Raw genomic sequence first — 9,970 nt, 5'->3', positions numbered from 1 at the left:
CAGTCAGCTCTCCACACCAACTCAATTATTTACTTAGAAATGCAAGGAACATTTCAGACGTTACACGAGGACTCATCATCCACACCACCCGCACAAATGATATAAAAGGAAAACAATCAGATACTTAAATAATCACAATTTTAAAAAATAAAGAGCAGAACAGAGCGTTTTATGTTAGATCATAAGTGAAAGTGGATTAACATTTTCCTTAGAAAACATTTATTTGAGAATTTCAGATCAATTCCTGCTTTGCCTCCTGCTATCGAATTCTGCTTTTTAAACCTCATCTCTGCAGATTCACTCCTTCTTCTCCAACTGCAGTCACTGCCCTGGGTCTGACCTTGTGTGTCTGTTATTGGACTAGATAACAAATGTCCCCAGGAAATGTGCAGAGAAAGAAAGTTGAAATGTCTTGATATTCCTCAGCCATGACCATGACCACCACGTGTAGGTACCATCACTGCCCAACACCTCACCCATCTGACAACACCCAGCCTCCTCCTAGGCCCCTCCTCATCAGCCCCAGGCACGGCCCACTCTCTCCCTTCCTGTCTTTCCCATTGTCTGGGTCTTCCCGGCCAAGGTCAGGGCCAAGGACTTTTACTTTCCTGGATCCCTATCCAGAGATATAAAAGGCAATGATCCAGAAATGCATTTAATCATAAAAGTAATGAATCAATATGAAAACAAAAGTTAAAATATGGTAAAAGGCTCTTGAGTGAGAAGAAAACATCCTCCCCCCTTTACCCCATTCACCTCCCCCCCCACAGTCACTCTTCAGCATGAGGAAGTCCCCCCATAACTAAATAATATATGCCCCTATTGCTTGACTTGTCTCTTTAAATATTTTCTCTTGACTTCTCACCATGAAAATGAGGAACTTACTTTGTCTCCTCCCTTTTCCCTCCTTCACCAAATTATTGTTTATTATATTTTTACCTTTCTGTCCTTCTATGAGTTACTGTGGTCTTCAAATAAACGAAGGCCAGCCAAATGAGAAAAGCAAAGGCTCTTTATTCTGAGCTTTCTATTGCAGGAGAGTGAGCACCCTCACTTGTGTTTTGGCAGAGACTCAAAGGCAGGCACAGGAATGGAAAAGCTTTACAGGGGAAAAAAAGAGAAGGCTTCAATGTGCTTTGATGGGGCACTATTGGCCTGGGCATCTGTAGGCAGGCCCACTAGAAACAGGACATCCTACCCGATTGGTTAAGGGTTTTTATGTGACTGGTTAAGCATTTGGCTTCCTCAGGTAGGTCTTAAGTGGGAAATAGGGACAAAAATTAGGAAAGCTGTCAGTTATTAATCAAGCCCTGCCCCTTTGGGGCTGATTGGTACAGAATTTATTGTTTAGCATCGTGGATTATCACTAGAGATGGCAATCTGGCTTCCTGCAAGTCTGATTTATGGCAGGCTGTCTTCCTGGGTTGTTTATTGTAGGGAAGGAGTTGGTTTCCTGGGTGGATTGCTGCAGGTTGCGGATCAAATTTCTTTATTTATCTATGGTTTGGCCATTGTTCGTTTGTATATTCAGTCTCTCCCAGCTCAATAACTTTAAACAATAGGATTAAACTTCTATTTCTTGATCTTTCAACTGTAAACAGTATCTCTTTCCCCCCATTCTGTAGGTTCTTCCGCCGTCTTCTAACTTCCTCCCTCCACCTCTCAATTTCTGCCAGCTGTACCATTATTTTTATGATGTGAAGATTTATAATATCACTATCCCTTTCAGTAAGTATATTTATATTTGTAAATATTAAATAAACATTTATAGTATTCTATGAGGTGGCTATAGATTAAAATTGAAAATCATGAGCCAATAAACAGCATTTATAATATTACATAGCTATGAATAATAATTTAATTAAAGAATATAACTATTATTTCCTATGTCCTTGAAAAAAGTAGTGGGATTTCATTTGTTGAGAAATAACAGTGATTCTATGACCGTGAACCTGTGTCACGGGAAGGGGAATATTTCAGGCATCAATAGAAAATTGATTCTCTTTTATTACATTTACAAACATTTTTTTCTCAAGGGCATACCTGTCAGGTAAACTTCCCTGGTTCTTGAAAGTCTGAAATGTCATTATTTCAATCTTACATCTGATTGATAATTTGGCTGGGTACTTAATTCTAGGTTCTCGGTTTAGAACTTTGAAGGCATTGATCCATCAAATACAACATTGTGGATTTCGTGGTTTTTTAAAAAAACATCCTTGGCAAAACAGTGAATGGGAGATTTCAAAACTTTTATAAAAGAAAATTTCAAGCAGACACAAAATTATAGAGAATAGGTCGTTATATGTATTCACCACTCAGCTTCAAAAATTATCAACTCATATCCACGGTCAGCAATCATCCATCATTTAGTCTTTTGTGTCTGGTTTATTTTATGGAGCTTAATGTTTTTGAGATTTATCCATGCTATCTCAGTATCGCATTCCTTTTTCTTGGTGAATCGTATTCCATTGCACTTTGTGTTTATCCACTTACCAGTTTCCAGACCCTTGGACTGTGTCCAGTTTGGGCTTGTTATGAATAATGTCACTGGCTCATTCATGTACAAGTCTGCATGTGGACGTATGTTTTCATATCTCTTGGATAGATTTCTTGGACAGATGTAGTAGGTATGTTTATATTTAACTGTTTAACAAGCTTCAGAACTGTTTTCCAAAGTGACTGTACCGTTTTATACTCTCACCAGCAATTTATGAGGGTCCCAGTTTTTCTATGTACTTGGTATTGTCTCTTTTTTATTATCGCCATCCTAAGTGGGTGGGAGGTGATATCTCAAAGTGGCTTTAATTTCCATGTCATTAATCATTAATTATGTTAGGTATCTTTTCACGTGCTTGTTAGCCATTTGTATGTCTTCTTTGGTGCAATAGCTATTCGAGTATTTTGCCCATTTTTTATTTGGGTTGTCTTTTTATTGAGTTATGAGTCTTCTGTATATATTCTGGATGCAAGTCTTTTATCAGACATGATTTGTAAATGTTTTCTCTCAGTCTGTGGCTTGACTTTTAATTTTCTTTATGGCATCTTTTGAAGCACATTGTTTTTAATTTAGTAAACTTCAGTATATGTTTCTTTCCTTTATGGCTCATGACTATGCTGCTCTTTCTAAGCACCCTTTACCTAAACCCAGGTCACAAAAACTTTCTCCTCTTTCCTTTAGAAGTTTTGTACTTTCAGCTTTTACCATTGGTCTGTGATCCTTTATGTATGATGGATGTTAGGGTCTAAATTTACTATTTTTTTATATGGATATGCAATTGTCCCAGTGTCATTTGCTGAAAATAAATCTCATTGAAATGCTTTGGCACTTTTATGAAAAATAAATTGACCATAAATGCCATAAATATAAGGGTTTATTTTTGGACTCTATTTTGTTCCATTGATGTATTTGTCTATCTTTATGCAAATATTATACAGTCTTAATTAATTATAGCTTAATTGTAGTAACTTTTGAAATTGGATATTAGAAGTCCTCTAACTTTTTTCCCCCAGATCTTTGTTTTGTGATAAAGTGTTCATTAATACCAGAATAGTCCTATTTCAACTTGCTTTGAAAATCTGAGATCAAACCACATTGTAATCAAGCTTCAACATGGGCTAATTTATCTGGCATAGAGACATTTCTTTCTTCACCCACCAAATCTCTAGTGGGTGCCTTCTTTGGGGCAAGCACTGTATCCATTGTGATTGAGATTCAGTCTCTGCTGGAAGGGTTCAGACAGACATGCATGTTCATGGAAAATACCTAAGTCCTAAGGTTCAAGTGCGCACAAATCATAAATACAAGATGCCATAGCACACAGAGCACAGTACAGCTCACTCTGCTGGATGGGGTCCCCAGAAGGATTTACAGAGGAGGTGACAACTGAGAGAGGCCTTGACAAATGGGTTGATTTGACTAAGATGAGCTGAAAAAGCTCCTTTAGGGCATAAGTAGGGGTAACAGGGCTTGGAGGCAGATCAGAGAGGGGTCATGTTGGAGAAGGGGCTAGGGACAGAACATGCAGCTGGAAAAGCAGGGCATGCCCTTTAGGATCAGCTTCAGACAACATCTGGCATGACCAAAGGAAGGAGGGGCCTAAGGGGTTACAAACGAGGCAGGGCACTCACCTGATCTGCACAAAGACACAGTCTGCCCCTAACCCTGTTTAATCCTCCCAAAGAGCATTCTTTTCTGTTAGGGAGGGGACAGGGAGAGAGTGCACAGCCCACACAAACCTACTGCTCTTATGGAAAAAATAAGTAGGAGACACTCTGCCAATGTGAGTCACCAATATCATCTTCAGACCGAAATGGCAAAACATTTTTTATTATTGTTTCTTACCCCACACACTTGAAACCTAAAAGGTCTGAGGATTAACTGCGGCCATTATCCTGCCTGACCACAGGATGATCTTTGTGCCATCCTGGCCGTACCTAGTAATACCTCCTCAAGGTTTATTCTTCTCGTTCTCCTTTGCAGAGTCTGCTGGGCATTTTCAAAGACAAGTCTTTGCTCCTAGAGCCTTCCTTCCAATTACTGTTTGGACCCAAAATGGTGACCATATATGTGGTCTCTTATCTGGTAAATTTTCACTGGTTCTCGTCTGTGTAATACTGAACTGATTCTGTGTATTATGTGAACCCTGGAGACCATTTGAACCCTTGGAATGGAGGCTGAGTCTGTATTTCAGACATAGCAAGCTCACAGAATGCCACCAGTGTCCTTATCATAGTTCCTGCCAACAGGATTTTGCCTGATATATAAGAGTCCAAGCACCAGAGGTCATTGACCCCTCTTCCAGCCTACCAGGATTCTCAGAGCTTGTGCACAGCCTTAGCCCTAAGCAAAGCACCATATCCAGGTAGCTCTGGGCATATAACACAGAGGTAGGACTTGAGCAAGTGTGTAAGGAAAGGAATTGGGTAATGCCAGAGACACCTTTCCTCCAATTTATCATATCTTCTACCTTTTGATCCCTTAAGGACTTTGAGCAGAGGTAAAGTTAAAAATTTTGTGATTTAAGGGCTTTTTGAGGGTCAAGATTTATGATACAGATGGTCAATTGGCTAACATGCAGCCATTCCAATCTCTTTCCTCCTTGAGTGACTTCCTCCATAGAAGCTGAAAAGTGAAATCACAATTTACCCAGCCACCCTTGCAGCTAGCGGCTGTCATTTGACCCAGTTCTGGTCAATGAGCTATAAGGAGATCTGCAACAGACACTTTTGAAAAACTTTTTCTTTTATTGAGAGGTGTTTGAGAAAAAGTTCTCGTATTGTTGGTTCTTGCCCCTCCTCCACAGCTTTTTGTTTTGGAATTCTGTTGCAATGTCAGAAGTTGTAGCAATCATTTTGTAATCATACCGGCCTTAAGCACAAAGATGAAAACCAACACATGGATGATGGTGGAAAAGGAAAGTAGAAAGAGCCTAGCTCCTTGATGCTGTCACTGAGCTACTAGTCCAGCTCTGGTCTGCATTCCTCCAGATTTCTTGTTAGGTGAGGTAACAAGATGCCTTCATTGTTTAATCCAGGATTAATAGAGTTTTCTATTGCCTGTAGCCAAATATATCCTAGATGGTATAGATCTTACTTCTTTCTCTTTCCTAACCTCCTTGCCTTACTCACATCAAAGCGTGCAGAACTCTTCTAGTGCCTGCCTGGAAAATCAATTAAGAAAAAAAAGTAGCCGAACTTCCAGGAAAACACCCTAGTGATAGATGATTAGACGCATGAAGAGTCAGCAATAGCAGTGAGAAAGGAGGGTAAATGGCTCAGGGACCCCCTGTGATAGTACCCTGTGCCCTCAATTATGTCATGGGGAAAATGGAAGGACCAGTATTTTGTTGTACCTCCCTGGTTAATGAGTAGGTTTAATAGTGACTGACGAGAAACATGGCATCATCTCGCAGGAAGGAAAGAGGAAAGAAAAAAGGGAAAAGGGATGGAAGGAAGAAAGAAGGATGACAGGTTCAATACAAAATTGAAAATATGGAGGTGAAGGATGGCAGAATATGCTACCCCCAAATATGCCACTTTGTATTACTTTGAGCCAAAAACACTTGAAAAACAGGCAGTGCAAAAAAGGCACTCTGACTTCCCCCTTTCTTCCTCAAAGCAGGAGGTAAAACTCCCAGGTAAAAGATACCCAACCTGTTCCAGGAGGAAAGAAACATTCTGATCACCAGAGACAGGGAGTTAAGGCTAGAAAAAATCTATACAAACAGACCCTGTTAAAATAACTCTTATCTTCCTTTCGTCTCCCCATACATTTGAGTTACTTTTTTATAAGCACTACTCTGTTCAACCTAGTATATAAGTATTCAGGCCTATTCACTTTTGGGGTCTTCATTTTCCCTTTGGGGCTCCCATGTGTATGTAAAAATGTTGCCTTTTCTCCTGTTACTCTGCTTATTTCAATACCATTTTTAGGCCCAGCTGGAGGCCCTAACAGAGAAGAGGTAAAGTTTTGCACTCCTCACCCCAGGGAAAAGCAGGGGCGTAGAAGAGTTATGAGGCAATAGACAATACCAGGATTAGAATCAGAAACTAGGGAGTAAAATTTGCCTGTGAGGTAGTTAAGAAGCTTGAAAGTAACCACATGAAGGGGCAGGAGAGTTGCCTGAAATTAGAATTTGTCCTGCAGAAAGTTGAATGTAAAAAAGTATCTTGAAAACTAATTCATAAAATCTTGTTTCTTCAGGATTCAAGGAATTTAAAGAGAAAAGCTCTAGCTTGTTTGGGAACGAGGTAGGCAGAACCAGAGGAAAATACCCAAGGAGAAACCAGGCAAGTGAAAAGCAAGCGCAGAAAGCAGTCGCATTTGTAACCAAGCAGAGCACCAAGGGCCAGACAGCCAGGCGAGAGTTCCCTGTAGTCTTCGCCATAGCACCTCTCCCATCCGGGTTTAGAAAGAAGGGGTGCACAGTGGAGCGTCATGCATGGTGAAGTGCAAGCTGAACTGGAAACAATGTGGCAGAAGGTTCAGAACTAAGGAGAGGAAAAAAACAAAATGGCAAGGACAGTCATTGGCAGGCCAAGGGGTGGCTTGGGGACTTAGCACCTTTGTAAACTTCATCAGCCACTCCACCCCCCACCTTTTGATATGAACATTTGACTGATGTTCAAGACCAAGGAAAACGCTATATTCAGCCTATAATCCAATGACACAGCCAATTTTCTTGGAGCAGCCTGTATTAGTTTGCTCAGGCTGCCATAACAAAACACTGCAGACTGGGGAGTTTAAACAACAGACATTTATTATCCCTCCGTTCTGGAGGCTGGAAGTTCACGATCAAGGTGTCAGCAGGGTTGCTGTCTTCTGAGCCTCTCTCCTTGGCTTGCAGACAGGCCACTTCTCGTTGTGTTTTCACATGGTCTCTCTGTGTTCTTTGATCTTGTTTTTGCTATTAAGTTATTTATCTTTTTCTTATTGATTTATAGGAGTTCTATATATAATCTGGATATTCATTCTCCATTATTATATTCATTTCAAATACTATGTCCCATTTTAAGTCTTGTCTCTTAACTTACTGGCATCCTCTGTTGTACAGAAGTTTTATCTTTTCATATAGTTGAATTTTATCCGTATTTCATTTTAGGTTTGTGTTTTTTAAGACGTTGAAGAAAACCTTCTCTGCCATCATATCATAAAGATAGCCTCCTAATTTGGAAACAATTTTTGCCTTTTTCATTTAGAACTTAATCTCTCTGGGATTGCTTTTTATGTGTAGGGGTAGGGACCTAATTTTATTCCCTTCCATAAACATAAGCAATAATTTCAGCACTATTTGTAAATAAAAAAATAATAATTTCCCATTGCTTTGATGCACTACCTCTGTCATTTTTCAAGGGTCCACAGTGAGTCAGTTTCAGTGCTTTTGATTTTTTTCATTGATCTATTTGCCTATGCCTGCCATCACTCTATTTATGCTAGGGTTTTTAAATAAATCTTGATTATCTGAAAGGGCAAATCCGTCCACCTCGTCCTTCGAAATTTGTCTTGTCATTTAAAAAAAAGGTTTTTTTTGACACTTTGCTCTTTCAAATAAATTTTAGTTGGCTTGTCAAATTCAAGAAAGAAAAATGATCTCTGTTGGGATTTTAAAATTCTTTTGGGGAAATTTATTGATTAATTAATTACCGTGACTGGTTAGTTGCCATCCTAATGTAAGTACATATCTCCCTGTCTCATGTAACCTGATTCAGGTCTTCTGCTCATTTCCCAGTTTCCTCCCCAGGTGAATGGTTTCCTGCCCCCACAGCATGAGGCCTGATCACTCTCCTATGTCAAGAGTCTTGCTTTGTTACCGGGCTAAACACATCTAGATTCCATGATGATGGACTCCTTTCCCTTTTTATGTCATGGCAAACCTCCAACATAAGTTGTTTAGTACGCATAGCCCTAACAACCGAGCAACTCAGATTTTCTGAGTTGACACACTTGCTATTTTCCCTACACCTCAACCAGCTCTGCTGAGGTCAGAGTTATTAGCATTATAATACCTAGGATTACAGGAACTTTAAATCCCAAGAGGTGTGGGCCGCCTCCAGTCACGATATTCAACTTTATTCACAAGTCTCAAAGCTTAAGAAATCTAAGTGTTCTGGCTTGTGATTGGTAGATCTTACTTCATATGTCAAATTAATCTACTTAGTGATGAATTGGAGTTTCATTGGATTGGATCACCCAGGATGGATTGACATAGAATGGATTCATGGTAATCTAACAATATAGATTAATAAATAATCCTCACAACATTGTTTCCGCTACTGAAAAGTCTGGGTACTCAATGTGCGATGTATCTAGATTATAGAATTGAACAAAGCAGATAAGCAAATGCTGGTGAAATCTAGTAGCCCGGCAAACCCAGTAGAAGCAATAGGCTATTACTACTAGTTGTCCCCAGAAGAGAGCTGTCAGGATAATCTCTTTAAGGTCCTTAAAATGCCAATCTTTTTGCTCTCCCAATCACTACATAATTTTGTCATTCGGTTCTCCTAGTTTGAAGTGCCTTCTTGTCTTCTTGCCTTCCAAATCCAACAAACCCTTTCTTCATATCAAGTTTAAGTTTCTCCTCTTCTATGAAGTCTTCCAAGCCAATACTATCCTCTTTTCATTCATAGCATTTATCATTTGGGCCATATATTTTAGTATTTGATAAGTTCTTTAAGGGCAAGGTCTTAATCATACAGATGTTTAGTTTCCACACAGCAAAGTAACTTAGATCCATTCATTCATTCACTTCGCAGATTGAGCCTCTATATCTTGAATTAGATCCAGAACTACAAAGGTACTGACCCAGAGGAGCTAATGGTCTGACGGGGCAAGTAGATATGGAAACCAGGACATAGGGAAGTCTGCCAGGCTGGTAACCATGATCTGGAAGCTAGAAAGCAAGATGTGATGGGTGCTCAATACCAAGAAGCTAGAAGCCATCATCAAAAGTTAGAGGAAAGGTAGGTTAAGGTATGTGGGGAGCCGATTTGGGAAATTACCTATACCTGTTCTAGTTACTATGGCATAACAGATGACCTCCAAATTAGTGGCTTTAAACACCAACAATTTTAATTTTGTTCATGAATCTACAATGTGGACATGGCTTAATTGGAACGCCTTGTCTCTGCCCAAATGGCATCATCTAAGGGGCCCCAAAGTCTGGAAACTGGAATGATCTGAAGACCCATTTAGGTAACTGGTGGTTGATGCTGAGAAGACTCAAATGGCTGGGGGCTCCCTGGGCTGTCTCTTTATCTCTCCGTGGCCTTTTCATGTGGTCTTTCCAGTATGGAGACTCCAGCTTACCCAGATGTATTGGGCATCGTATTGCTCTAAAGCAAATTACCTCAAACTTAGTGACTTAAGCAGCATATATTTATCTCACAGTTCCTATGGATAAGAAGTCTGGGAATAGCCGAGTCTGGGTCCTCTGCTCAGGGTCTCACAAGGGTACGTGAAGGTGTGACCTGG

The sequence above is a fragment of the Rhinolophus hipposideros genome (assembly GCF_964194185.1).
Source record: "Rhinolophus hipposideros genome assembly, chromosome: 17".
Taxonomy (NCBI): domain Eukaryota; kingdom Metazoa; phylum Chordata; class Mammalia; order Chiroptera; family Rhinolophidae; genus Rhinolophus; species Rhinolophus hipposideros.
This window is presented reverse-complemented; position numbering follows the sequence as displayed.